The sequence below is a fragment of the Mchenga conophoros genome, linkage group LG3 (genome assembly GCF_057382185.1).
Source record: "Mchenga conophoros isolate Kocher_MC1m ecotype Shallow Benthic linkage group LG3, M_conophoros_male_GT1.1, whole genome shotgun sequence".
Taxonomy (NCBI): domain Eukaryota; kingdom Metazoa; phylum Chordata; class Actinopteri; order Cichliformes; family Cichlidae; genus Mchenga; species Mchenga conophoros.
In genome coordinates, this window is record NC_140528.1 from 78,677,326 (window position 1) to 78,700,883 (window position 23,558).

Sequence of the window (23,558 nt, forward strand, 5' to 3'; positions counted from 1 at the left end):
CTCAAATGACCCTCATCTGTGCCCAGATCAAATGTTCCCACTTGTGCAGGTGACACTTAGGTTTTGTCAGGAGCAATGGCAATGGGCTAGCCTTTAAGGTAATACATAACAGCACAGCAGAAAAAGAGTGGCCTGGCTATCTAAAGCTCATCCTGCATGTGGTCTAAAATAACAAAACAACAACAACAACAGTGGGGTTTAAGTCCAGTGTGGCTAAGAACCCTACTGGTTTTAATTTAAGCTGTTGATTGGGGGCTGATTTGCACTTAGATGTAAACTAAATGCAATTAAACTAACTGGTAGGATTAAAAATAATCAGTGCTCTGTTGACTTGAGAAAATACAAAGATTTGAACCCTGCTGGTGCACAAAAGGAAGCTATAAAGGAGTGGATATTCACATCATCTCAGCAAATTATTCAAGTTCCACTTGAGCAAGCAGCTCTGCCTCTCAACATTACAAAACCTTTGAATGCAGCTGATGTTTGACCAGCTGAAATATACTGTGAATTTGAAAATGACATATTTATCACAGTAAAAGCTTAGCAGCGGAAACATTTAGTAGACTCACACAGAGTAAGATGTTTACTATTAATGGTATATTTATACCACATAGACACTTATCCTTCTTATCCTTAACTGTTATCCTAGTCTGCCCTGATATCTGTGTTCTCTTTGATTCCAAATATAATCATGGTCAACAAAACATAACTTCTTTGCAGCTTCATCATGTTCAAATAAAGTGGCTACCTGATCATCAATTGACATCAGTAAATCCGTGCTTAACTGTAGCAGAAAGCTGCATTTATTCTGCATTCATTGAATGGATTTGCAGTACTGCAGATGCTGACTTTACACAAAATGCATCAAAGATTTAAACAAAAATGCAATAAGTAATAATAAGAGCTAACTCCGAGGAATAGATCATTTAATTTAGAATTACTTTACATTACAGTAATATATGCATCTGTCTGTACATCCGACACTGTGGAAAATAGTAACAATGGTGATTATGAAAAACATGAAATTTTCATTTTGTTCCTTTGCTGTGAGGAGTTATAGCTTTTAAAAAAAAACTGTGATTAGACCATGCTCAGAGCATATGCACCTTTTATCCCTTCAAACTGACTTACAGAGTGTCCATACTCCAAGAAACAAACAAGATACAGATATACAGGCAGAATGGGATGCTTTTTGACCAGGGTCTTGTAGATCTCAGTAGATTTGCAAACACCAGGTTTTGGTTTGTTTTTAAATCACTTAAGTAAGATGAAGTAAATACTTTTACATTCATTCAGTTTTTTCTTTTTCTTTTTTATCATAAACAAAAAAGCACACCCTTATGTAATCCAAGATTTTAATATTCTCTTTATATATACGCTGTATTTCGTTTTAACTCACCTATTTGGGATATCATAAATTATTATGGGGTATTTTTCTGTGTGGATTCAAATAAACAAACTATCTGCAGAAGAAGAAAAAAGATCCCTTTTATGTTGTTTTCCCTTTAATTATGAAGTTCAAAAGGAGCTTGTGGACTCGCTCTTTTGTTTACATAATTGCCTGCAGAAATGTTTCAGGTTGCGAGCAGTCATTAGAAAATAATAGCAGCAGTGCACTCTATTGTTGTATCTTAAATAAGTCTGGGCTTTATTGCTCCATTTTGACTCAGACAAATGTAATGTATATTACATTCACAAACAGCTTATGGCAGTCTATTGGCTCTCATCTTTGCATTACTGGATGAACCTGTGACCATGGTTCTCAACCTATAAAATCTGTGGCCCATTTTGGGGGAGGGGGTTATGTTTTGTTGTTTGATAACCGTGTCTATGGATTTCTAAATCCTTCACTCTCTATGTGTGGTAACTCCTGAGGGAGAGAAGTATCTGCACAATACACCTGCCCTCTTCGCCCGGGGTGAAGTAGCCTTGTCCAGCCGGAGTGGGGCGTGTCTCCGTGGGCGGCCTCTTCAGTGCGGTGCCGCTGCCACTGCTGCTGATGCCGCTGTCTTCTGTTCCAGTGGATGCAGGTGGAGGTGCGTCAAAAGGCCCTTAAAGCAACCACAAGAAACGGGGTGTCAGGACCTTCACAATAAAAGTCACAACGGAACACATCAGCGTGGATGTTTTAATTTGGAAAGAAGAATCTAAAGCGGAGTTTCCTGCCTTCTGGCTAGCTTGACAGCAGGGATGCAGGTGGAGCGGCTCGGCCAGGACCGTTCACATCTGTCTTGAAGGAGAGAGGGGGGGAAGAAAACCTGCGTTCGGGTCTGTTCAACGCTCTGGATAAAAATTGAACAGAAAATAAGCGTAGAAGCCTGAACTACGTCCAGACTATACCCAGGGATATTTACAAACCTCCCCAAGTCTGGAGAATAATATCGAAGGGATTGCCGCAAAATACAAGTAAGGACTTTTTTTTCTTCTTTGCTTTGGTGACTGTATGGCTCTGTGTGTCACTCCGTGTGTGCGTGTGCGCTCTTTTTTACCTTCTTTCTTTTGGCCATAAGGATTTGTCCTTCTGTGGAAAGGCTTTTCAATTGGTGACAGGTGATGTCAGGAAAAAATAAAAGCTACACTAAAACACTCCTCGCTTTGTGCTGTTGAGATGTAGCGAGCAGCAAATGATGCGTAATGGGTCAATATTTGGAGGAGATTTGGGAGGCGAGTGGATTTGAGGTCTGCTGTTTGTTTTCTGCGGCTCTTGGAGCAGACACGCTGAATTTGGCGTGCGGGGGGGAATGATGGACATATGTGGTTTGAAACCACGCGTGACAGCAATGTCAGAGTGTGGGAATTGAGTAAAATAAAATAAAATAAAATAAAATAAAATAAAGGGAACAAAAATCTTTCTATTTCACCGAGGTGACGGTTAATTGGAAAGTCAGTTTTTGTGCCTCGGTGAGCTGTGGCTGTATTTACGCAACGTGCAGATGACTTGAGAGGTTATTCTTACAGGTTCCGACCTTCGTTAAACCCGAGGTCTTGTTTCAAATTAGCTGCTCGGCTTTAGAACAGAATATATGGTTGAATTATAGCGAGTGTACGCTGTGGGATAATACTTCTCGCCTATTTCGTTACACACACGCGCACAGCCTGATTAATTGTACGCACTTCTTCAGTCCAAAAAGAGCGAATTTTGCTGGGAGTCCTCTCACTGAGTAGTCGGTTTCTGATTTTGGCTTTATCCGCTGGAATTATTCATCCAGCAACATTTTACTTCAAATTATTAGAAATGCAAGGATAAAAGGAAAAGATGCCCCGGACAATTGTGCCCCCCGAGGGTATACTCTTGAATGAACAGATGCGGGGGTTTTTTTATTTGTTAAACGACAGAAATCCTATGGTCTGTAACTCTCCTCCCTAAAGCGACCTCAGAAGTGTTTCTCCAAGTAAAACTGATCCGCACAACGAGTTGGAAATGCACGCACGCAGGTGCGTGGGTATTTTGGACTCTATATTGCGCCGAGTAGTGTACTGCGACCGTACGAGACTCCTGCGCCACCGTGTCGCCAAACGCCCACTGGGGTGCTTAACGGTGTCTCCGCACAAAATCCCCGAGCCAAAAGAGTAATTAACAAGTGCTACAGATCGGTAAAATCCCCGATTATCAGATTCAAGGCTGGGTTGTTGTTAGTTGTACTGGCCAATATCTGAACTGAGCACTGAGCTCTGTCTTGTTCGGCGGCGCAGAGGCAGACGCGGACGCTGATGGGAAGGACCAGAGAGAGGACAGCAGACGCCACATGATGAACGTCTGTGTGAACGCCAGCGGGAAGCTGACCTGCTCGGTGCTTTTAAAATGAAGCCCAGTGAACTTTTAATAAATATGAGAGCATTAGCTCGCCGTTATGTTTATTGCTTGCATCTTGATTACTAATAAAAAACGAGTCCTATTTCATTTTCTTTTTTGGGGGGCATATTATGTTGCCTTTTTATGACCTTGCGAAATATCAGTGGCAAAGAAGATGCTCACTGTTTATCAAAGTTGGAAGAACACAGAGAGAAGCGTCCCAGCTCTTACTCACTGACCTGGATTCATTAGTTGAAGGAGTAAATGAAACCCTCGAAGGGGCGACCACACATGAGGTGGTATTTCTTATGAAGCCACCCATGTTCTTAATGCAGATGAAGCCCTGCAGGAGAGATCCACTAAGGTGATATGACTCACTTCCTGGTTACTTTGTCAAGCTAGAAATGTAGGACACAAGTCCACACTACAGAAGTCCAGCGGCACTTAACTCACAGCACAAAATCTTTTTTTTTTTGTTCCATCTTTTGTCATTATTATTGTTATTCAATCAACACTGACAGCACACGTCTTTCCCCAGAAATACTTGTACTCTGGCAGTTTCTTGTTAAATCCCACTTTGTAAAAAGAAACACCATCAACACAGTCTAATGACTCCAGCTTTGACAATGGCTTTAGAAATACCTAAATAGCTTCTCCATTTTATAACAATACACACTGAGCAGACACCTTCGACAGAAAATGGGCCCGTATACAGTTCCACTTTTGTTCTCAGAGCTTTCAGTGCACTTCATGAAGGGTGCTTAACATTGCTTTTGTGGGTAGAGATGACTTATAATAATTGCAAATTCCTCTGCAATTTGAATAATTTTTCCAGACCTTTTCACTGTTTGTTATTCAGTGAGTGCAAAAAGTGGATTTGAGGTCCTGTGCTTCTCTTTGTTTTCGCTCATTCCTCTGTCATGAGGTTTCCACCAACTTTCCTGAATACAAATCTCCAGCTTTTCAACTCAAATGCCATCATTCTGGGTCAACACACAGCCATCAGCCTGTTTTTATGCTGGAAAATAACCTTTGCAAAAGTATAATGTGACTTATTGAGAAGACTCTACTAGGGCTGCCACAAACGATTATTTTGATAGTCGACTAGTCACCGATTATTTTTGCGATTAGTCGACTAATCAGATCATCATCCATTAGACGTAAAACTACAGCTTATTGCACCAGCAGCATCTGCTTTTATATAACTATCATTAGCTTACAGCTTTAAGTGTGTAAGGTCTGTGCTAACTAAAAATAAAGACAAGATGATAGTTTATTAAATTTTAATGAAATTTGCAGATTGTTTCGGTGAAGTTTAATAAACTCCTTGCTATCTAAAATATAACAGGACACCGGAGTATATTCTCCAGCATCTCACACTTCTGATAATCAGCTGTCTGCTTGATGTTTATTCAGCTGTGTAAAAACTATAACTTTAATCTCAGACAAACTGATTTACTCAGGAACAAATAAAATACTAAAAAAAAAGCCAAACAATAACATTTTAAGTTATCTAAGTGACTCATATATATTTAACCTGAGTAGCGAAAGACGGCGGTGGGTTTGAAAACGATTTGCGGGGAGTCCGGTGTTCTCACAGCGCTAGTGAGCCTAGCCCCCGGCTCGCTAACGAGCTAGTGGGTAACAGACGTCTCTGAAAACGTCGGAGCGCTTTTGAAAATATGTGGTGTCTTGATAAACTGAGCAGATATTTGAGGTTTACACAGCTACATTCTCACCTGAAAATATGTTAAACGTTTATTTTGTGACCCAGAAAGAATAATAAGAGTAATATTAAAACTAACTAGCTGCCGCCATTGTTGGAAACTGAGCTGGGCTGCGCTATGAATTCTGGGACACAGCTGCTGCTGCTTCTTCTTCTTCGGGGTTTAACGGTAGCTGACATCCTTGTACATTCAATGCTGCCATCTTCTGTTTCAGTCCGTTATTACACTCTTAAATCCTGCCACTTATTCCTCTTACAAAGCTTCAAACGACGCGTCGACTATTAAATCAGTCGTCGACGATTTTGATAGTCGACGTAATCGTGACTAGTCGACAAATCGTGGCAGCCCTAGACTCTACTCTATGTAGGAGAAATCTGTAGACAAAGATTAGCAGAGCTATTATCAGGGAATAGATTTAATGAAGGACCTAGACTTAATGTGATTAATGAGAGATTCAGTCTTAGGTTGGGTGTATTTTAGCTCAGATCCAGCCCTTGAAGCAGCTGGCTGAGGCATCACTCAGAAATTCTATATACTCATAGGTCAGTGTTTTGAGCAGCTGACATCTTTCCTCTGACAGCGAGACAGAGCTGAGAAACTGTCTTCTACCTCACCTCCCACTAAACACGGGTACTCATGCTCTCCCCACGCCTCCCCTCTGCCCTGCCTGGCCCCTCCGGTTTACCACCGAAGAGACCAAGAGAGTAAAATTGGAAGAGAAGAGAATCGGAATGGGTAATCTGCCTGTAATCCCACGAAGAGAGCAATCTGCCTCATTAACTCACTATTCTGCTGTTTGCCGCGTGGCTCTCATCCATCTTTCTGTCCATTTGTCCACCATCCGCCCCCAGTGCAGGACAAAAGAGATGCTATATGCTATAGAGGTGCACAGGGGAGCTAGAAACAAGGTAGAAACTTGCGCTTCTGTTAGAAAAGAAGGAGGAAATGCAACAGAAATATGAAAAGAAAGATTTCTCTCTCCCTCATGCCCTCCATTTTAGCTGTGGGGAGCATGGTTGCTATGTGTTCTGCTTATAATGTTAGCTCCTTTGATAAAGTCTGTAGAAGAAGAGCCTGTGAGGCAAAGACAGAGTGAAGCACCTTTCATTGTCTCACGGTGATTGCATGAATGGATCTGCAAGTGAAAGAGATGGAGCAGCACACAGACTGAAGAGAGAGAATACAGTATGGCCTATCGATCCTATCAGTTTACGCCCTTGCCTCCTGTGTGGCCTTGCCGGTAGGATATCCGTGCCTAGATTGAGACTAATCTTAGTCAGCCTGGCAGGACATTTATTATTGAGCATATCAAAGCTAATACATCTCTCAGAGCGCTGTCAGATGCAGAGGGGAAAAAAAATTGTCATGTGATGGAGCCGTTTGAGTTCAAAGCTCTGTGTGGTTTTTAACAAGTTGCCTTTGGTCTTTCTAAATGAGAAGGAGTTTTATGTTGAAAAAAGCTGGAACTGTGCCATATACCCTACTGTATTCCACAAAGATTGGGTCATGAATTCATTCAGCAGAGCTTGCAAGTGCATTTGAATCTTGGATGATGGTTTTCTCTTCCCCCCCCCCCCCCCCCCCCCCCCCACGAATTGTTGAAAGTAATGTAATCCCAGACCTCTTTTTTCATATCTGAGTAACCCCCGAAAAGCAGGCTCTTCCAATGAATTAATGAAGATGTTCTTTGTAGCCTCCAGTGAGAGCTTGATGTGAAATATTTGCATTACCATATTGCTCGCCTTTTAGCAGCCTCAACCAAGATCCTTGGTGCTACAGTTTAGCTGGAATTCATTAAAGAGAATAGTGAAGTATCAGTAACACACAAATAAAACTTCTCTTCCCGTCTCTTCTTTGGGCTCGCCTCAAATGTCGTCTCCACCAGGTGCTGCCCAGTCTAGACCTAAAAGAACTCTTGGCCTGAGAATTTATGTTTCAGGTGTGGGACACATCTCTTTAGCACCTGCAGGCGAGCTAGTTAACCTAAATTACTCGAGCAGCACAAAGGTAGCTGCTGTTTCTCAGGTTTAAAAATATCATGGCTGCTTCCTTATTTGGAAAGGCATGTTGTGGGGGAAAACATGATGATCAACAACCTAAAGTTAGCCCTTCCTTTCAGAGTCAGCCAATGATTGGAGGTCTTTGGCACTGCAGAACCTGTAAGACCAATAGAACAGTTCTGAGCCTTATATCTAAACAGCAAGGCTGCCTCCATCTTTCAGCTATACCCATCTATTCCAGGGTATGCTAACATGAAGCTAGCCGTGAAAGGATCCTATTTCGAAGTGGAGCAGGTTGCGTAACAGGGATATGGGACACAAAAAAACCCCACATAAGAGTTTTATGCTCATAATTGAGGAGTGGGTGTAAGTAACTAATCCTTATGCTGTGGGATATCAGTCATCCACACTATTGCTAGTTCTCTATAATCATGCAGTTTGTTTGCATAACACTTGCATATCGAAGCACACAATAGCATTTACTTCCAAAGATAAGTGCTGGACTTTAACATTAACCACTTACACACAATTTAGACATCAAAGCACAGTATGAGGCTATTTTCTTTAACCATTTTTAAAGATGCAGGGAGTGTGGAGAGTTCAGTCATCACTTATCAATATGAATGCGTCTGCGTCAACCCAAACACAGATCTATATTTCCATTCATTCATGAGTTGGCCGCTGAGTTCCAGCGAGCCAGGTTTCCTCAGACCACGTTTTTAACCGAGCTTGTCTCTGTGCATGTTTTTCTTTCTTTTCTGTACACCTCCTCCCACCTTCTTTCGTGAATCTCAACAGACCAACTTGAATAACTGTAAGTACTGCTCTCAGTCAAGTGCCCTTAAGAGAATTGTTGTTCTCCCCCACAGTTTATTCCTCTTCTAGAAATCCATAAAGCTTTTGTCCGCACTGTCATAAATGAACATATTTTCATGGAGCCATCCCTGCAGCCAAATCAATACGAGATATTCGAACATGAGTTATTCCTGTAAAAAGCTCCTTAGCCTACAAGTCCAGCTCTAGCCCCGTTCTGAAGTGTAACTATTTTCCAGTCCCAGCGTTCAGCTGTTCCTTATGTTTTATTCACCATCTGAAATTAGGTCTGGATTGTTCCTACGTGCAGGATGAATGAACTGAGCGACAGGGGGCACTCGGGGGCTGATGGGGGTCATGATATTGAGATACTGTCTACTCCTGCAACCACGGCCACACTCAACCCCAGCACGACAGCACTTTTCCCACCAGGCAATGGAAAGGAGTGACTATTCTGCAAGCCACAATGGCCACTTCACTGCAGAGAGGGAAAGGCTTTGGCAGGGCACAATGGGTCTTTTTAGAGAGGTGGTTCTGCTGTTGCCGGGGTTTGCTTTGGGTTTGTGCAGCCAGCGTACCTTCATCAGGCTTCTCTTGTCACTGATACGATGGCACTCTTTTCGCAGGCGGCCACAGGGCAGAATGTGGGAATAGCCACCATTTATCCCACAGAACTCTCATGTCGAGCACTCTCAGGAGCCAAGGGCACAGGTTGAGCAGACAGGGTCAAACAATTACCCAACACTATTCTCTCAGTTGTAATGAGCCAGGAATACAGAAGCACCATTGAGCAATGACTGCTGGCACAATTTTGAGATTCAAAGTAAAAACAGACATAAAACAGGCATCGAGTTCAGTCACATTTAGCTTTATTGTATTTGTATAGTTGTAATGTATCAGGCTTTCAAGCACTGTGTTTCTTGAATATTTGTTTTTAGTAGTAAAAAAACAATCTCACTGATAGCCACGGTGCTAATTTTTCTTTGCACTCTTTCAAATTTCCGTTTTAGTAACTTCTCTGTTGCCGATGCAGATTTTTTCTCCCCATTTTCCTATTTGTCAAAAGCAAATGAGACCTGTGTCACATTTGTGCCAATCTGCCACTTTGGCTGCCACTTTCCTGTTCTGAAGGAGAAAAGCAAAGATGTGAAGGCTAAATGTGTCAGAATGATGGTAAGAGGAAAAGAGGCAGAGAAGAGAGAATGAGCAGGGTGTGTGGAGAGGGAGAGCTGAGTCGAAGGCCATCCATCCCTTCCTCCATCTTAGTCCAGCTGTTTCAGTCCAGCCATCCATCCAAATAGCTTCAGTGAGACTTGCTGACTAACTGCTGAGATGCAGTACAGACTTTTTATTTAGTTTGTCGGACTGTGTGCTTCTCCAAGAAAATGCACAGTCTACTGTTTTTTCCTGCATTTCTGTCCCATATGCTTCTATTTAGTTGTGAATCAGTGAGCTGAAATATAAAATCCTCATTCCTTACTATTTTGACTTGAATATGCCTTAAATATGTCGTTGCCCCAATTTATAAACTCTGTTTAAAGACATAATGCAATAATAGTGCAACAATGATGCAGTTTGTTTTTGCTGCTTTTGCTGTCCCCCAGCAAAACATCTTCTACTGCACAAAAAAAGATGTTGCACGTTTCCAGCAGGTATTTGTTTTTTAATTAGAATAACAACTAATTTGAGATGATATTAACTGAAACCACATCAACAGTGTGTGTATTTTCATGCCGAGTGTAAAATCTGAACTGTCATGATTTTGAACACTATCTGTATTTTAAGACATTCTGGGATTGGTTTCAGCAGAAACTGAAGGTGTCCAAAGCTGCAGCCTCTCAGATCATGGTCTGGATATTAAATAAGCCCAGACTTGACTGCTTTGGGATCACAGCCACTCTTCCTTGCAATGGTGCTAATTATGGGGGTTTAGCACTTACCAGGTTTCCAAGTCTGTCTCTCTACCATTTCCAAATGGAGCAGTCCAGGATTCATCAGTGTTTTCCCTATGTTCCAAGCTGGTGTGTCACACCATTTGGCCTGGGTGTTCCGGGACTGGAATATACGATGACACGTTCCTCCCACTCCCCAGCGAGTCCCTGGAATAACTATGTGATTTGACATGGCCCCCGGTGTACAACAAGCTGTAGAGTGTGGGAGACAGGAAGTGTGCAGATGGTATTAGCGCCAGAAACGCTCGGACTTGTTTTGACAAAGCAGATCCCTAAGAATGTATTGGTGTTTTCCACCTCTCATATGGCACAGCAGCCTGTCACCTTGGCATGTCTTGAAGAAACATAGCAGTCATCAAAACCTGGATTTCCACAATAGGGTATTATTTTGTTTTTAATTCACTGGTATTTATTACCTTGTGTATTTTAATTGTAAGTGTTACAAGACACATTGCATGAACTAAAAGACAAAGACAAACAAACGCTAGCTTATTTGATTTTGCTCTTACAGTATTAAACCAGAGATGGAGTTGAATAATAACACCCACATTACAGTAAGAAGAAGGGCCAACATCATCACAGGGGATAGCTTCCAGGCTGATAGCGAGTCAGATACTAACAGAGAGGAAAAAAGACATAAATTGAGAAAAGAAGGAAACAGAGGCAGATTACAGGAGCCCAGAGGACCTCTTAGGTTTTCCAAAACACAGAAGCTGTGCTGAAAAGTCAGCCGTTCCAAAGACCTATCAAACTTCTTCAGAGCATTATCGATTGAAAGCTAACACTCTTGCCAAGCCATTTTCTCCAAGGATGCCGCTATCTGCAAGCCGTGCACTTTGCTCTAGTTACCCACTATTCACTGGCTAACCCAGCTCAACTCTCAATCTGTAAGACTTAGTCACACCTGTGTGGCCCGGAGCAAGTCAGCGAGTAGAGTGAGAGAGTGTGTTGTTCTCTCCTCTGAGTAGAAGCAATTTCTTGGAGTTCTCACACATTTGCAAAGTGATCACATCCAGCAGTTGTAATCAACATTATAAATGGTAGAAGATGTATATATTTCACTTGTTAGGCTACATGGCTGGTAGAAAGTTGACACTGAGGTGCATTGCTTATGGATGGGGAGGTTTAACTTATGCTGCTTTGAAGCTGGAAGCGGTGCTATATATTTTATGTGCATTTGAGAGCTGAACAGCCTCGCTTTACAAATGGCATGGCATCAAAAAGCATTTCTGGCTTCATTTTGTATTTTTGGATCAATTGAATATACCACATACACACTCTTAAATATCCAGGTCTCATCTTATCTTAAAGACCTCATAGTACCACAATGAGGTTTTTAAGATAAGCTCACCCCAATGGAGCACTTTGCTCTCAGACAGCTGGGTTACTTGTGGTAAAACTTTCTATTTTGATACTGCTTATAGTTAGGGTTGGATCAGGTGATCAGGAGTAGTTCTACTCGAATAGGCCTAGGTTGCTGGGAGCGTCTCATGATGGGCTGAATGTCTCTTCTTCATTCACCTTGTTTGATTGTCTGTGTGTTTTTACACTGCTTTGCATTTGCATCCCCAAACAGTTTTAGCAGATGGTACCTCTCCCTGAGCCTGGTTCTGTCAGTGGTTTCTTCCTGTTAAAAGGCAGTTTTTCCTTTCTGCTGTCGACAAATACTTGCTCACAGAGAAGTCATTAGATTGTTGGGCCTTTCTCTGTATTACTGTAGGATTTTTACCTTACAGTATAACGCGCCTTGAAGTGACTGTTTTGTTGAGGTGAAGTGGCTCATGTAGTTTTCACAGCATTCTTAGGATTACAGGTTTAAAACATGCAAATATCTGCGGCAGGAACCAAGTTTGTGAATAGTGGAAAATTAAAAAAAAAAGGATTTCATAACAACTGCTATATTTTTTACCATTTGAAATATGGAAACTAAAACTAGTTGTAGCCCAGTAACTGCTGTATTCATCGAGTCAGCGACAGAAAGCATTTTTACTTTATGTGGGCAAACAGGAAAACTGTAAATCAGAGTACTTGAAAGGAAACTGACCACCAAAAGCCTCAATCCTTGCTTTCCTTCATCAGTTAAAGTGCAAACTACATGAAAATTCTTAATTGGCCCTTAACCAAAACCACAATGCTTAACCAAAATTTGAGATGTCCAGAATAAATGTGCAGTCTTCCTTCATATTATTCCTTAAGCTACAGAGTTTAGTCAGTTCAGATCTTCTCCATCTGCTGCCTGCAGTCAAATGTGGAGTGTTAGCTCTGAGTATTTCAGTGACCTTCCGTGATGTCATTAAGTGTTTGTGGCACATTCCACAGTGCGTTGCCACCTCCTGCCTCTTCACTTTAGCAGTGCAGCTGAACCAGAAACAATGGGTGCATGGCGCACAAGTCACAAGGACTCCATGACTATCAAGGAAGGACATGCTTTGTGCACACGGTCCATTGGCACACAGCTCTTAGTGCTGCCACTGTTTTGAGAGCTGCCGTCGCTTCAGCACCATGGACAGATCTCTACCCACATGCTTTGTTTCCTCTCTCCCACACTGCTGCCTGTCTCACAATGCCAGACTATTACGTTAGTCAGCTAACCTTGGGTTTAACACTGACTTTCTTGTTGCATGAAGATGCCTTAATTTTAATGGCAGCTTATCGCCCTGGTAACCTATGCTGAATATCATCGCTCAGATTCTCCATAAATGATTCAGTTCAGGATTAAAACATCATTTGAATGATGTTGAAAGAGCAAGTCAATGTTTCACATTTTCCAGCTGTAAAATGTAGAGTCTAACACATTAAGAGCTGATGTTGGTAAAGCGTAAACATCAATAATGAAATAAAATTAGACTATTAATTGTGCTACAAAACGCCCAACATCGATTGGTCCAGTGTAAACTGTTGCCCTCATATTTCATCATTGCAGCTCTGGAGAACATGAGACCAACTTTTTAAATAGAAATCTTTTAACAGAATCGATACACGGCACAGTGATAATGGCAAGCACACTACGTCTGCTGTGTTCTGGTGATGCTTTGCTTCTAACAATTTAGATTTTTTTGCTTGTTTACCAAGCAAAAAAATACACACAGTGTTTTTTTTCTTCTAATTTATCTGTGTTGACACAGACATGATGTGTCAACAAACAAAGCGCTAAGCACCATTCCTGTTCTTAGAACTTAAGATAAGGTTAAATTTCTGTTGTTATTGATTCTATTTAATGCAGCCAGAGGATAATTTTTATAGCTCATCAGACGGCCCATTTTGTCTGTGAACAGCCAGCGTTGATGGCTGCATGGAAATTCAGTTGGATGGTATCAAAGGTATAAGGAAACAGTCTGACAGAGGCTTACTCTGTATATGGAAATATATCTGGTGCAGAAAGGAAAGGCATGCTGTTTATTCCGTACCTTGGACAGCTCCTCTCTTCAGCCCACTCTGCCTCCGCTCTCTTCAAAACCAGCCAATTGTGTCTGAGGGAGTAAGAGGGTTTCAGTACCTTGGACAGCTCCAGCTCTGGGACTGCCGCTCACTGTCCCTCTGCCATTTTTTCCCTCAAACACAGAGGAGCTGTTTATTCAGCACCTCGTTCCCCAAACTTTCCAGCACTATCCTCAGTGTCTGTGTGAATGAATGCAAGTGTGTGTAGCAGACATGGTGTGTACCCTGTCTTTGCTATTGGTAGAGCTCCATACAGCTCCATACATAACCACTGCTGCTCAGGATTCCTGTGATGGTTTAGAGGTGCGTACGTGTGTGTGTGTGCTTAACTGCACACATTACAACTATGATCTGGTTTTTTTCTCTTTATGTCAACCTTTCTAGGTTTTTCTGAGTCTGGTATTATTTGTTGTTGTTTACCCTCCTGCCAGTGCTAATACTTTCACTCACCACTGTTGCAGAAATTAAGGGAATGTTCTTAGGAAGTAAATAACCATGAAACAACCTAGTCAGGTCTATTTCTAAGTACAACACAAAAATGGTTTGTGTGTGAGTGTATGTGTTGGGCTGGCTACAGCTTAAGCTGTTGTTGTTTTAAAATGAATTATTGACTTATGTGATGCCAATGGGAGGGACCTGAAGCCTCGGTGGGATAAAACTGCTATGATTATGTGTGATTTACAGTCCTCAGATGTGTTAGTGATGACTGTGCATACCTACCCCACCCCCACACACATGCTCTCATCTCCACCTAGTTCTTTGCACCAATTTCTTACCCCAGTCTTGTATTGCATCTAGCATTTCTTATTTATTTTTTTCGTTTTTATATCGAACTAGACTTGAGCCAAGCATAATCGAGGCTCAGGGCAAGAACTGCTGACTGGAGCCCTTTGATGTTTGGGCTGCTGGTTTTTCGTCAGGTCATGGTGTAAATGTAGTGATGAGGTCATGCAATGTTAAGCCCAAGCCTCTTAGCGCACTTAAGGTAGCTGCAGAATATCTATGTAAGCTCTTTTGAAGTGCATAAATTTTGTCTGATGGCATGTGCAACGTCAGAACTTTTTCACTGAAGGAAATACTGTGGAGATTTATGGAATATCATAGCTAAGCATTTGTGCTCAGTGCGCAATAAGAGCCCAGTGCCATAATATGCACTTGTGCAGGTAAATGTGATAGAATGCATCCTTGTGAATGCAACAAATAAAAAAAAATGCTATCTATGTAGTATTAAATACATTTTTCTGTTGTTGCACAAAACACACCATCTAATCCCAATTTCAACAAGAATGATCACATCCCATAGAATGTGTTTTAGATAAGGTTTTGCATGCATATTTATTTTCATATGCAAACCCTCTTTATGTCCCCTGGCACCACCTGTGACCTCGGGTTGAGTAAAGTCAGCTGATTCTCATGTGGCTGCCGATGCCTTTCTCATCCCTGCAGATGGTCCTGATAGGCCATGGCATGGCCCAGGGACAGCTGCTGAGTGTCACAGCAACAGAACGAGATAGCAGTGAGAGGGTGTGAGAGAAGCAAAGGCAGGGGACTGTTTAAGGTGGCTGTGTTTGTGGAGTGCATGATCTGATTTACTTCTTACTGTTTCTCCACTTTATCTTACCACTTCATACATATTAGTGATCTGTGACAATGAACATCCCAAAGAGAATAAAGACCAGTTAAAGTGATCTTTACATTATGGAAAGTAAACTATCTCATGTTTACTCTCTTTTATGAGACACTAGTTTTTATGTGTTATGCTGAAACTGCAAAATAACTACTTCTTTAAGAGGAGAGGAGCTCAATTGTGATTATCGTTCCAGAGTTTTCTGGTCGCTTAGAATATGTCAGGTGAGTTTTGCAGATTTTGCGTAGCATTATGTTTGCATACAGATTTGTTTTGAGTATATCGCAATGATTAAAAAAAACACACAGTAGTTCACCCCGTGTTATAATCTGCTGCACTGACCTCATCTCTGTGTGCTGTACAGTGATATACCACCACTGTACAAATGCACATAGGGCACAAAAAGGACAAAGTTCAGTCAGTCAGGAGCTTTTGCTCTTATTCATTGTTAGCTTGGGCTTGGGTATGAAGTCAGATGGAATGAGGGATGAACTGAGAGGGTGGAGAAATTAGGTAAAGGTGAAAGAGAAATGGTAACAATAAAAAAAATAAATAAGGAGAGAATTGGGTAAGTAATGGGGGACTTCTGGGGGAGGATGATGAGGAGAAATTATTTGTTAAGAAGGAGGTTAAAACAGTTGAGAAAGTAGGGTGGGAAATAATGCTGCATTTAAAAAAACTGAACACAGTAAGACTGTACCAGAGAAAAAGACAGACAGAGACAGAGAGGAGATTAGGTTTGGTGCCGAGTGCAACCTGTGGTTTGACATTGGCTAACCTTGGCTGTCTGACAGTTGGAAGGAGAGGTTATCTGTCTCCCCTTGGTCCACTCCCTGCTGCTTTAATGAATTTACCGAGGTCTTGGGAATGGCTAATGCACTTGTTTATGTAGGTAAGAAAAAAGGTGGCTGCAAAATTCCCCACAGCTGTTCTTTCATAGAGGGAACCAAGTAGTCTTGTCAGCAAGTGTCCATGTTCAATTTGGTTACCATTTAGTAGGTTTGAATTCAAATCATGACCTTTGCTATGTGTCCACAGAGTTTTATTTTAGGTCCATATAATGTCTTAATTGGAAAATCTCTTTTTTTATGTTTAAAAAAAATCCAGGATAGCAAACAGAAAGTTACCAAAGTAATCCTAATAGCATGATGAATCCCACATGCTGTTTAAAATATCACTTCCTGATCTATTTGCTTGCCTGCATGCTTGGACTATCACTACCAAACCATTCCACTGATGGTGCTTTTTAAACATGTATCTTGTGAACAGGGGTACAGAGAATCTAGGGGAAGATGGGATTGTGATCTCATAGTGCAGGGGCAATGGGACTGTTGTGGAAGGCCATGTGAAGGAGGAAGCAAAATGTATCCGTTCCTATTAAGAGAGAAAAGAGGGGTCAGAGGACTGCCAGCAGGAAACAGAGAGAGACAACAAGTCAGTGTGAGGGGACAGAATATGGCAGCCTAGGATGGAACATCAGTCATAGTGATACTCGTGGCAAAGATGAGAGGCAGAGAAAACAAGCTCAGAATGAGAAGGAAAGAAAAGATTGGCTAAACTGTGAGAGACAGATCTTTATCTCTTGTGCAGTGTTAAATGCTAAGGATGTTTCTGCTTACTGCAGAGCATGGTTTTCTGAACCCTTTGGGTGTTTTCCTTGTGCCTGACTCCTTAGTGGAGGAGGAGGAGTGAGGAGGCAGAGCACTGGGTTCAAAGAAAGCTGCTTGCCTGTCTGACATTGCTAAGAGATACATCTCCCTCGCCGTCTTTCCCAGGTTAACATAGTTCAGTTGCAATGTAACTGCTTTTGGATTTCATATTTTTACTAGTGTCAACATTGGTTCCCAATGTAGAATAAAACTGACAGGATGGACTGATTGCATGGGTTTGCTAGGGGGTGTATAGAAATTAAGAGAAAGGAGAATTACTGACAGTTTTCCTCAGTGTTGGATTACTCTATTGTGATGGTAAAGCAATGGTTTAAATTGTGTTGTTTGGCCTCAACACAACCGAGGCCAAAAATGTTCACTGCTAAATGGGTGGCTCCTCTTCATACAGTAATGGTACAGTCCAACCTTCACCTGACATGCTGAGATAGTACTTAACATGGTTTAATTTGACTTTGTGATGGTGGTCGAACAGACAGAGACAAATGAACAGAACTACTGAACGGGATGCTAAAAATACATATAGGTACAAGCTAAGTGTTCAGTGTTGAAGTAGACTATTGAATTCCCAGATTGCTAGCTTAATTGTTTTGAAGCTAACAACGTGTGAAAATGAAGCTCAAGGATAAAAATGTGCAAGATGTCAACTGAAATACTAAAAGTCATTTCACATTAAATGTGCACAATTTTACACACAGAGGTGTTTTTTTCTAGTTGCTTATAACGCCAGCTGTGAAGTTAGTGAAGAGGTAAAAAGCTTTCATTTTAGCATGTGTTTGTCAACTTTTGCTATTTTAGTTTAACTGATATCCTCATGTTAACTGCTGAGATTTGTTTACATTGTCCACTCGATGTTCCAGATGTTGCATCCGCAGATTCATCATTTTCAATAAGTAGTCCCCTCTGCCTGTCAGTATATCATAAGGTTTGACAAGTTTCAAGAGCTCACTGAGCTCCAGTTCATGCTATAGTCCTACTATTGTCTTCATAATAAATTTAAAGTGATAAAAAGTGCTTTTCCGTGCCATAATTCAGAAGCGGGTGCTTTCCGTGTGACACCACCCACCAACTCAATGGAGACTTGAGTTTACCTGCATATATCTTGTTAACTCTGTCAGCTGGTTAACACCTGCTGCTGCTTATTTAGCAAACACATTAACATAGGCAGTAGACAGCTGCCCATGTTAACTGGTGATTGTCACAGTGTAACTTGCGCAGCTGCCTTCTCAATATGATGCAACATCAGGATGTTGTTTTGTATAAAGTCATCAAATGTGCCCTCGATGGCCGATCGTGGCTCAAGAGTTGGGAGTTCGCCTTGTAATCGGAAGGTTGCTGGTTCGAGCCCCAGCTTGGACAGTCTCGGTCGTTGTGTCCTTGGGCAAGACACTTCACCCGTTGCCTACTGATTGTGGTCAGAGGGCCCGGTGGCACCAGTGTCAGTCAGCCTCGCCTCTGTCAGTGCGCCCCAGGGTGGCTGTAGCTTCAATGTAGCTTGCCATCACCAGTGTCTGAATGGGTGGATGACTGAGTGTGTAAAGTGCTTTGGGGTCCTTAGGGACTAGGAAAGCGCTATACAAATACAGGCCGTTTACCATTCCTCATTTGATTGAAAACGAATAGATTTTAAAAGGTGGTATCAGTGTATGTGTGCATTTTTTTATCTCCAGTATGCTGTAAGTAAGTGCTGTTTATTCCAGGAAATAACCTGTATATGTTGTGATAGTTCAACTTATTATCTTTCCCAACATGAAACGTGTAATCAGAGGTTTAGAGCACATGGAAATGATCATTGTCTTAAAATAGAGGTCTAGTGCCTACCACTGTGTCTGAGGTTAATGAGAATAAAGACTTCACTGAGTAAAACAAAGAAACAATATAATATATAGGAACGTTTTAAAATACTGTTTTGATCAAAAAGAAACATATTTAATCAAGTGTTTTGATCCAACTTGTACCTCAGTAATTTAGTTCCAAAGGCACCTTTCCTACACCACTGATCTGCTTGAATGAGTCACTTCCTCTCCTATAGGCTATATGACATTATTATGTCAGCCTCTTAAGATGATGATTTAGGAAACATGGCTGTATTAACTGAGATAGTCACAGCTTGACATTGGCAGGTTCCTACTTAGTACAGGCTAACATGTGGTTTGAAATAAGCAAATGTGCTTCACTCTTTCTTCACGTAAGTTCAGCTGCTGGATTTTTTAAGTGTATGTGGATTGTAACTGTAATGTCTTTCATTTAAAATGAACAGATGCATTTTAAAGGAAGAAGTGGTGCGTGTTATTGCGATTAGAAGTGTAGCAGTATGTAAATGCAAACATGCTAAAAAATTATGAAGGAGCCAGGACAGTTTGATTCCCAACCAGCTGTTGTGAAAAGTGCTTTTGATCTCAGGGAATAATCGGATAATCCAATGGATGTGATCTTCCTCACTTTGTTGGGTGTGTCAGCATATACACATGCAGTGGGAAGTTTACAAGATTTGCAGGTGTAGTTGGCCTTTTGGAAATGATTTATCGGCACTGGTATTTTGGTGCAGACCTAGCCATGGTAAACCCGATAAGCATGCCTTTAGTTATGATTTGTTTTGTGTCGTTGACTATGTCAATTATTGTGTGCTGTGTGTCTTCACAAACAGCTTTGAACCAACACAAAACATTCAGTTTTCTCAACCAGTTTTTTTTTTTTTTGTCTTTGCAGTTTTGGGGGATTCTTTAGTAAGTGTCTGCCCTGACATCTCATTTATAAAGGACACCCTGTGGTTCTTTCACAGTATTAAAGTAACTTCAGCAGTATCAGTGTGGGTTTTGAGACTTAGACCAATTGCCTCTCATTGCTCATTTTATGTTTTTTGCTCACATTATTTTTGATGTATAATTTCAAAATGAATATATTAATAATGTGAAAATGAGAGAGGTTGCATTTACAGACTTTGGATATAATATTCCCAGAATATCATTAAAAAAACCTTTTATAAAAGTTAAAAAGGATTTGATACATGGTGTCATACCTGGGGAATATCACACTTTCCCATATTCAAGATAATATTTGTGAAATCATTCTCCTGATTTGGAGTGCTTTAAAAAATATTGCGTTCTTTGCATAATAAACGTTTTTTAAAAATGGCCCCTCAAACAAATGGTGGGATGGTAGAAAAATGCTCCTATCAACATCCATTAAAGTATTTTTTTCCTCAGAAAACTAATGTCATTCATGACCTGAAATTTTGCATAATAACTGTTAAAATGTGTCTTTCCCAAGGCACTTTTTTCATTTAAATTTGACGGTCAAGTGAAAAGTGTTTATTTTTATTTTTTTTGTAGATAGAATGACCCATTTGCACAAGTTTGCACAAGTCCGGTTTAAAAGACATCAAATCAAAGCATCCTTGAGCTTTAATGGGCTTTTAAAAGCTGACCAAAGTGATAACAATAACAAACAACAATATCCTAGCTTTTGTTTTGATATCCAATGAATATTTGAAACATCCTTTGCCCAGGCTCTTGGTTTTGGGATTTTGCCATGAACTCTAATTGATTTAAATCAGGTTGAATGGATATAAACGATCATAAAAACCAGCATCCTGTTTGTACTTTATAACAGCACAAGCAATTAGTTTCAAATGTGAGTTTAGAGTGCATTTGGAGTTAATTTAAAAGCCGCAGCAACATTTTCACTGCCTTGAACCCCATGACTTAGCTGTGTTGGCTCATCGGTAATGTCATGACTAGACAAGCAATGTCTTGAATAAAAAATGCCCAGCGGTGCCAAATTAAAAGGTCAGTCATCCCTAGATATACACTTTCCTTTCTGAACTCAGAAACATATTACTCAGGTGTGTGTTTGTGCTGCTGTGTAGTGTGTCTTGGTATGAGGAAATAATAGGAAGCATTCCTGCATCGTTGGATCTTGGTAGGGCACACAATCTTGTTTAGAAGGAGAGGATGTCTCAGAGTGGAGACTCCTTCTGCACAGCTGCTGCCTATTGGTATGTGAAGGCCTCATAATTGCATTAGTGCCAGGACTTATTTTGGAGCTATGCTGACTTCCAAAACAAAAATGTTCACTCATGATTTATGAAAAGAGGTCAGGAAGAACTGCATGTGAAAGTGGATAGACTTTTTTATGACAGAGATGTATGCATTATGGAAAAAAAAGTGTAGAACTACTTACTTCACTTTCTTAGTCTTGAACAAGGCTTGCCCTGCCTTTGAACCATGTGCAGTATGTGTATGAATGTAATGACTGGCTACTAGTTTTACTTCAGTGCTCTGTAATGCTTCTTTAATAATAAGGCCCTGTAGCTGTGGCTGGTGGTCGTGTCCATCAGTCAGAACACCTGGGGCCCACTGGGGGCCTGAAAATTAGTGTAAGATATAAACTCAAAGATGTTTTAACAATGTGTTCTGCAGATGTGCAGGAAAAGCATTTTCTTACTATGCACTTGCACAATGCACTTGCTTGAAACGTAGGAACAGGCGCAGTTCAGTTGGACCTGTGACCACTAATCACATCCAAGCATGGAACTCCAACATTCTCTCAGCTATCACTTTGTGAAAGAATTGACAAATATATTTAAAGGACAGCGTGTCACCACTTCCACAGTGAAGCTTAAAAAGCTCTCTAGTTTCAAATGTCCATGTGCATGAAAGACAGAAACAGGTTGTGTCTGAGTTTTTAAATGCCGAATGAGCACAGACCTTGGAGCAGGGGGAGAGGGAACAATCATGCTCAGGCATGGTACAAGGCAGCTGTGTTTAGTGTGCGTTCAATCAGTTCAATTCAATGTAATTTTATTCACTTTTATTTATATAGCAACGAATCGCAATAGCAATTGCCTCAAGGCATAAACAGACATGCAAACACTAAAGCTTTGTGTTAGCATATTCTGCACATGCATGCAAAAAAGATAATGATTTTGCAGTAGCCAACCTCGACAAATGGATCTGAAATTGTGTGTGTTTACAGCAAAGTACACAAATAAAAATAAATGGTAAATGGCCTGTATTTGTATAGCGCTTTACTAGTCCCTAAGGACCCCAAAGCGCTTTACACATCCAGTCACCCACCCATTCACATACTGGTGATGGCAAGCTACATTGTAGCCACAGCCACCCTGGGGCGCACTGACAGAGGCGAGGCTGCCGGACACTGGCGCCACCAGTAGGCAACGGGTGAAGTGTCTTGCCCAAGGACACAACGACCGAGACTGTCAGAGCCGGGGCTCGAACTGGCAACCTTCTGATTACAAGGCGAACTCCCAACTCTTGAGCCACAATATACACACTGTAGTTTTAATGCTGGTGTTTAACCTCATCCATTAGATCGTGCTAACGTACGGCTGTTTTCCTAGTATTTTCTCACACCCACCCTTGGTGACTGGTTTGATTTTTTCCTTAATTTCTCTCATTTAAGTTACTAGTACATTAGCTGCCAGGTATACCTCTCTTCCTAAATGCTCTCACTTTCAAGGTCTAACAGTCAAGCTGGTACACAAACCCATACATAAACACACAGAGCACAGCGATTGCCCACAGGTGCTGGCTACAGCTGAAAATTCTGGGGCATAATCATTTATTTCAATCGGCCTTCTGTCAGTTTAGCATATTTTAGCATAGCCACCTGAGGATTGAAGAAAAATGTATGCAGATTTTCCATTAGTCAGAGATATCAGCTAAACAGCACTTTGCCTCCCTTGATCAACTGTGTCTTCCGCATTACATCATTCTGAGATAATGCACCACAGCTCATCCATCAAATTCCCTTACGTTTCTTTTCAGCATTTTCAGCCCTTCTAGACATCTCCTCTGTGTGTCAGTAAATCGGTGCATTTGCATGTCTCTGCTTTCACCGGATGCCTTTTTTTTGCATAACAACCTAGCGTCAGATCACACCAAATATGCTTAAGATACATTTCTCCCTCGCACAATGTGGCTGCTGTAATACGTTCACTTGTAATGGCCTACAATCGGTTTGGTAGACTGTGGTTTGAAAAGGCGTTACTGTGGAGGATGTCAGCATGTATAATGAGGATTAAATCATAGATGGGTCGGGAGCCTTTCTTACTACAGTGTTGAGGCGCTGCTGTGGTTTGGATTTTTGTGCACACACTTGCACAATGAGGAGGCCAAGCATTTCAGGCCCCACGGCACAGCAGATAATGCATGTGTAAGATGTCATTGTGCATAATTTAGCGTGAAGAAATCATTTTGTTGGTCATGTGCTTAGCTGGGTGGATTGGATGGATGAGATTGTTATCAAGTGAGGGTTCACTCATATGGAATGGATCTGCATGAGTGGGCTAATGAGACCTGTACTTAAGATAAGAAAAGAGATACTTGTTTGTTACTTTTTTACTTGCAGTTGAACATTATTATTATTGTTATTTTATTGCAAGTGATTGATAGAGGGTCAGAACATGTGGTATAAATAATGTCCTGTATCTATGATCATTCTGTGGTGATCAGGATGGATAGTTTTTTCGGTGACCTGCTGTCCACCACAGCTTCATGAGTGTCTAGTTTGCAGCCAA

The 23,558-nt window shown here is 41.2% G+C and overlaps 1 protein-coding gene across 6 annotated transcripts in view; it reads left to right on the plus strand.

Annotated features, from left to right (window-relative positions):
- The first annotated feature begins 2,170 nt into the window (after positions 1-2,170).
- The window catches only part of nrxn2b (neurexin 2b), a 707,860-nt gene continuing 686,472 nt past the window's right edge, over positions 2,171-23,558 (plus strand). For all 6 annotated transcript variants that reach the window (XM_085267412.1, XM_085267417.1, XM_085267416.1 and 3 more), the window contains exon 1: positions 2,171-2,406. The gene's annotated coding sequence lies outside the window, so the exon portion shown is untranslated. The remainder of the gene's footprint in view (positions 2,407-23,558) is intronic.